At 34.9% G+C, this 7,764-nt stretch overlaps 1 non-coding gene across 1 annotated transcript; it reads left to right on the forward strand.

The window, feature by feature from the left end:
* Positions 1-5,645: 5,645 nt before the first annotated feature.
* On the forward strand, positions 5,646-5,752 carry LOC127117012 (small nucleolar RNA R71). The gene has a single exon (XR_007801775.1). It is a non-coding gene; the product is annotated as a small nucleolar RNA R71 (small nucleolar RNA).
* The last annotated feature ends 2,012 nt before the right edge of the window (positions 5,753-7,764 follow it).

Here is a 7,764-nt window from a genome sequence, read left to right on the forward strand (position 1 = left end):
TTCTCTTTACCTCTCAAGTGTTTCGCTTCTCGGTCCTTAATCTACAAGGGTGACGCCTCAATAGTCAAGTTCTCTCTCACTTGCACATCATCCAATTGGATCACATGTGACGAATCAGGAATATACTTCTGAAGTTGAGACACTATGAAGATTTGAAAGAGACGATGGCAAGGCAACTCTGTAAGCCACTTCTTCTAATCTTTGAAGGATCTGAAATAGACCAATAAAATAAGGCGTGAGCTTTTGAGACTTCAACACACCATCAACACCAGTCACCGGAGTAACTCAAGAACACATGATCTCCCTGTTGGAATTCAAGTGCCTTCCTTTCACTTATCATGATAACTCTTTTGTCTACTCTGCGATGCCTTCATCTTCTCCTAAATCATCTTAACCTTCTCAGTAGCCTATTGAATAATCTCAAGTCCAAGCACAACATTTTCATCTGAATCATACTAACGCAAAGGTTTCCTACACCTTCTACCATACAAAGCTTCAAAAGGTTCCATTTCAATACTAGAATGGAAAGTATTTTTATAGGTAAACTAAATCAATGGTAAGTAACTATCCCAATTACCCCCTTTCTCTAAAACATAAGCCCTCAACAAATTTTCCAAATACTGGATAGTCCTTTTTGTCTGATCGTCTGTCTGCGGATGGTAAGCATAACTCAACCTCAACTCGGTTCCCAAGGCTTCTTGAAAAATCTCCCAAAACTTTGATGTGAACCTCAGATTTATATCTGAAACAATGCTCAAAGGAATACCATGCAACTTTACAATCTCATTGATGTAGATCTCTTTTAGCTTTTGCAACGAGTAACTAATTATCATAACAAAATGAGTCAACTTAGTCAGTATATCCGTAATAACCCAGATCGAATCACTTCCTTTCATGCTCTTTGGCAAATCCACTATAAAATCCATAGAGATATTATCCCACTTCTACTCAGGAATGCTCAAATGTTGCATCAATCCAGACGAATTCTGATGTTCGACCTCCGACTTCTAACAAATCAAACAAGAATACACAAACTAGGAAACACATTTCTTCATACCTGGACGCAAAAACATCTTCTTAAGATCATGATACATCTTTGTTGCTATGGGATGAATACTTAAACTAATCTTGTGACTTTTTTCAAGAATTCTCTTCTTAAACTCTGGGAAATTTGGCACATAAACTCTGTCCCAAAACTTCATTATCCCATTCTCATATATTACAAAGTCCACTTCTTTACCTTGATTAATCAAGACTAATCGATTAATCAATATCAAACCAAACTTCTGACCTTCCTTGATCTCTTCTAGTACGCTACTAGTCAACTTCAACATACCCAACTTCACACTCCTTGGCGTCATCTCACACACCAATCTAAGATCTATGAATTGCTCAATCAAATTCATTTCTCTAACCATTAGCTCCTACATATGCAAAGATTTCATACTCAGCGCATCTTCTACCATGTTAGCTTTACCAGGATGGTAAATCAACTCTAAATTGCAGTCCTCCAAAAATTATAGCCACCTACCCTACCTCACATTTAGCTCTTTCTGATCAAACAAATACTTCAGACTCTTATTATCGCTGAAAAATTCAAACTTCAAACCATACAGATAATGCCTCCAAAATTTAAGCACAAAGACTATTGCTTCCAAATCCAAATCATAGGTAGGATAATTCCTCTTATGAGTCTTGATTCATCTATAAGCATACGCTACAACTTGACTATTATGCATAAGCACATGACATAAACTTATCTTAGATGCATTACAATACACAACAAAAGGTTCACTCGCATACAGTAATATCAAAATTGGCGCCAACGTCAACCTCATCTTCAGCTATTGGAAACTTTCTTCACATTGAACATACCACACATAAGCTTGCCCTTTCTAGATCAACTGAGTCAAAGGAAAGGCCAACTTCGAAAAGAATTCTATAAACCTTCTACAGTAACCACCCAAACCCATAAAACTTCTGATATCCGTAACCGACTCAGAAGACTCCCACTATAACACTGCATCTACCTTCGACGGATCAACTCATATTCCACCATTAGAGATCACATGACCAAGCAAACTCACTTCTCTTAACCAAAATTCACACTTGGACATCTTAGTATACAACTTCTTCTCTTGCAAGGTCTTTAAAACAACTCTTAGGTGTCCTGCATGCTCTTCATTTGACTTGGAATACACCAAAATATCATATATGAACACCTAAATAAACTAATCTAAGTAAGGATGAAAAATCTTATTCATGTACTCCATGAATACTTCTGGAGCATTAGACATACCAAACAATATCATAGTATACTCATAATGATTGTAACGAGTTCTAAATGCAGTATGCGAAATATCTTCTAACTTTACTCGAATTTGATGGTAACCTGATCTCAGATCAATCTTGTTAAACACACAAGCTCCAACCAACTTATCCATAAGGTCGTTAATCCTAGTAAGAGGATACTTGTTATTAATAGTAACCTTATTCAATTATCGATAATCCACACACAATCTCATGCTCTCATCTTTCTTCTTAACTAAGAACACTGGCACTCCCCACAACAACACACCAGGTCTGACAAACTTCATCTCCAATAGATCTTCTAACTGTTTCTTCAACTCGCTCATCTCTGACACAAACATTCTATACGGCGCCAATGACATAGGTTTAGTACTAGGGTGAACCCCACCTCACACTCCAACGGTAAATGACTAATATCCTCAGAAATAACATCAAGGAACTCTCACACAACAGGTAAATAACCACCGATTTGCTCTTCACTCTCAAGGAAGCGAATATCATGAGCATCTGATCATCCTGCTTAAAGCACATCCATACTTGATTGGAGGATATGAATCTCAAATTCGTACGCTCTTCGGGTTCAGGAAACAACATGGTCTCGTTTCTGCTAGCCATTTCTTTTTGCACAACCAACCATGAAACCAGTTGCAACAGTAAAGTAAATAATGATTAACAAAAATAAGCACCAACATTGTTTCAGACACATGTCGTACACCAGTGTATAAACAAGTTCACAAAACCTAGGTCAAATGGACCAACTAGGCTCTGATACCAACTATGTAACACCCTAAATTCCAATTGTTTTATAAAAGTATACGAATAAGTTACTCAAAAGTAGGGTGTCACATTTTCTTAGCATAAACATCTTTCTCTATCATCATATTATAGCAGTGGAAATAAATAGTAACAACTCAACTTTAATTGTTTCATAAATAAAAGTCAACTTCATATCAAATCATAAAATAAATAGTTCAACATCTCTCAAAAGACAAAAAAAAAAGTTAACTCGTCCCAGTGTTACACTATCAGAGCAAAATTCAAAAACTAATATAAACTCGAAAGTGATAAATGACAAAGAAGGCCACTTCACCATCTTTCAAAACATAACATCAACTAAGGCTCCTCAACCTGAGTATCAACATCACATGCATAAATAAAAACATAGACAAATAAGCAGGGGGTGAGAATACATTAATATATGTTAGTGGTGCATAAAAATACAAGGATAGTGCAATTAATATCATTCATCAATCACATAAATCATCCACCACAATAATCAATCATAAATAAGGTTATGTATGCAATTTATTCATCTCATCTACTACAATGTATGTGGTGCGAAGGTTTTGGATATCAGAGGTATGTTGCCGATTGATCCACTCGTCATTGGTTCTCTATGAACCTAGTTTCTCTTTGAACATAGTTCCTCTCTGAACCTTGAAACTCATCACTAGTTCCTCTTTGAACCTAGGACTCATTACTGGACCGAAGTCTTAACTCATCACTGGACTGAAGTCCTACCTATCTCCAATAAACATGATGCATGAATGCAACAAAAAAATGCAATACTAGTCTCAAATGTCTAACTTCAATACTCATAACTGGTTTCTCTCTAAAGTAAACTCAACATGATCATCACCAATACAAGGCCATAATAGTGGTTCCTCTCTGAACCAAACATCTCACATTAATAATTTTTCACATCAACACATCAACATTAGTTCACCTTGAACTTAAACATATCAAATCATCAACATATCAACACATATACACATAATGAACTCATTTCCTTAAGAAATATCTTTGTCTTAGCTTTCCAAGGCTTCTGACCATGTATAAATTAGAATTACAAAACTAAAGTTATGCCATTTTTAGTTTTACTTCAAAAACATTCCATGCCAGATTATAGTAATTGATTACTTGTATGTGGTAATCGATTATCGAACCTAAAAAAGTCTAAAAACTCAATGTTTATGCTGGTAATCGATTACCACTATGTGGTAATCGATTACCACAAAAGCCATGAGGAAAAATACCTAGTTTCTGTAACTTTTTCACGGGAATTTCACTTAAAAACCTAATTTATTCACCCACAACCTATCCCGATCCAGTTTTAAGCATGAATGATCATATCTAATCATTTATATATAGTATTCAACTTATAAGACTGTGATTTTCACTATCATTAATAATCAATTCATCATAAAACCATCATGATGTTTATCAATTCAAATCATATATTCGTTAATCTCAAGACTTAGAATTAGATACATGCCTTTCACACAATTTACAGCCATTAACAGAGCAGAAATTTAACATCAAATCACAATAACCTAAAGAGGTTTTGCATAAACCCTTTTAAAGTTTCAACAAACTCATCAATGGAGGAAACTAAAAGAATATGGAAAGAGGATGTGCCTAAATACACCCATATCATGAACAACCCCTCTTACCTCGAATTTGCAGCAAACTTGAAGTTTTTTCTATGGAGATTCTCTCTTCTCATGACAAAACCTATCCTAGTGTTTCTCTTCTCTTGTCTCTTTTCACCAAAAACACGCACCAACAAAACTCTCTCATATTTTATATTTTAAAAAATAAAACATAAATCTATTTTATTTTAATTAATTTTGAAACTTCCCTCAACTCTCACTAATTCCACCCACCTCTCTATTTTATTAAAAACACTATTTTTCTCCCCAAAGAACAAAATCTCAATTTTCTCCATTATTTAAATTATTAAAATATAATTAAATTCTAGTTTAATATTAAACTACCATTCCTCACTTCTACACTAATTTTAGATATAATAAAATTCTACCCAAAATCGAATAACTTAAATAAAAACAATTAAATAAGTAAAAAACACTCCAAAACTCAATCAAAAATAAATTAATCAAAATATGTTACAACTATAGGTGCTAGAGTATGGGTTTCCCTGTTGGGCATAATTCATTTGGTCGGGGGTTGGTTCGGTTACGACCATCAACTGGCATGAAAGATCAATATGACTAGCAATCCACAAAATTTTCAATTTGGAGTTATAGCAGTTGCAGTAGCAACAGGTGTGATGCTTAAGTTATTTAACTTTTGGTATAAAGTATCTACCTTTGCAGTCATATGCTCGAGGGAGCTAACTTCGTAAAGTTTGCCTTTTTTAGGGGCTTCTTTTTTTGCAAGAGCTTATTTACTTCCCCGCTAATAATGGCTTTGGGCCATATCCTTGATAAGAGCATAAGCTTCATTATAGGGCTCTTTACACATCATCGTCTAGAGTCATTCTCGTATCATAGAGAAGACCGTTGTATAAGGTATGGACTACTATCCACTTTTTGGGTCTGTGATGTGGGCATTTTCACATTATCTCCTTGAATCACTTTCATGCTTCGAAAAGCGATTCTCCACCCATCTGTCTAAATTAGGCAATTTGGTTCCTAAGATGCACCTTTTTACTCGGTGGGAAGTATCTGGTTAGGAATGCATTTTTAAGACCGTTCCATGTCATTATGGAATTGGATAGAAGGGAATGCATCCATGTTCTGGCTCTATCTCTAAGGGAAAAAGGGAAAAGTCTAAGTTGAATTGTGTATGGGTCTACTCCATTGCATTTCAGAGTGTCGCAATATTCGATAAATAATGTAAGGTTTAAATTTGGGTAATTCTTCGGTGTGATAATCCTCATGTTTCCGACTCTAAACGAAATCTACTCAGATATGGTTAATAATAAAACGGTATACACATACAAGACATACAAAGCGTACATTATAAAAGTGGAAAATAGAACCTGGAATTATAGTGTATAATAATGATAAGATTACTCTGAGAGATACTTTTGATATAGCAATACAACATCAAATAGAGAAACTAATGCAATAGAGTAATAACAATAACAATAATGGAAAATTTTAAACTTGCCTTTAATGGAAATTTTAGTGTAATTCCTAGTAAAAATAATGGTTGCCTCTTTTTCTATGTGTTACAATAATGTTATATGTCTACTTTGGCACTCAAAAAGGCAGTTGAATGCACTAGAGGTTGTGCAAACACAAGAAACTACCAAGGAAACCGACTGAATCATGAAACTAAAAGTGAGAATCATGAGGTCTGAGCCCCTGACGATCGTCATGGGTGATGACGGCCTGCCCTTCAGGGCATCAACATTATAAATCCATATTTCCTTACTACTCCAATGACAATATGTTTCTTAGGACCATGGCAGTCGTCCTCCCAAGTCATGTGGGGTGTTATGCTCATGACGACTTACCTATCATCTTTTTTTATTACTCGCATCTCTTTTTATTTTTCTTCTCTTTTCTTCCATGGTAAATGCCAAATTCCTTTAAACTGAAACACAATGAAAAATACCCATTCTCTATGGTAAAATGAAGAAAAAAATATAAGGAACCATGGAAATAAACTAATTAACAACAATAAAAACATCGATGATCATTTCCCTAAGTCTTGGACAGTGATGGGCCAAAAAGTTGACTTTCTTATCATTGTGCTTTAGTCTCTTGATGTTGTCCTTGAGTAGTTCTTCAACCGAGGGTGTTTATGGGATATCATAGTCAAATTATTCTAGAATCACAAGAGCTTCTTGTTGAGGAGATTCATGTTATTCCATAGACATTTTATTTTCTTTGGGAAACTTTTTAAATATCTCCCCATCAAAATTGTGTACCACATTAACCATAATGCCGCCTCTCCTATTTTTTTCCATTTTGCGTCAATGCTTCTCCTTCAAAGTTGTACCCAACATGTTTCAAGATCTCTGTGACTAAGTCACCATATGACATACATATTCCTTTCCTTTTGCTCCCTAACATGTCTTGGATCACTGCAATTTCATAATTTGATTCATTTTATCAGCAAGTAGTCATACTACGATAACACCATATCTATTTAAGTGACTAAAGTTTCTCTTCCTTGTAGAGAGTAGATGATTTGCCACTTAATGAATTAAAAGAATTTTCAGGCGCACAAAGCCTACAGTGAATGAAGAATAAACACATGAATTTGATTCCAAAATAAAAAGAGGCAAAAGTCTTATACATGTAGTTATCACCTTTTCTCGATTCATCTATCTTGAAATGAGGTCCATCATTGGGTAGATCCAAAACTTCAGTAAATCCCTCCAAAAGCAAAGATGTCTTATGCTTTATAACTTTGGAGTAGAGAATACCATTGGTGAAGTAGAGATTTGAATAGAACATCTTGACTAAGAATGAATACATTTCTCTTGGAGGGTTGCAGATGAATACCTTTAAGTTTGATTCTTCAAAAGTCTTGAATAATTCACATTCTTGAAATCTTTTAGCATCCAAGGTATGGACACCTAAAACCACCATATTTACGTATTCTTGAAAGAATATCCCTTTTTGTTCTTGATATGAGAAGTCATCGGAGAGATAGGAAGGAGAGGGAAATCTTAATCTCTAAGGGGTCATGATGATG

This window comes from Lathyrus oleraceus, chromosome 1, assembly GCF_024323335.1.
Source record: "Lathyrus oleraceus cultivar Zhongwan6 chromosome 1, CAAS_Psat_ZW6_1.0, whole genome shotgun sequence".
Classification (NCBI taxonomy): Eukaryota; Viridiplantae; Streptophyta; class Magnoliopsida; order Fabales; family Fabaceae; genus Lathyrus; species Lathyrus oleraceus.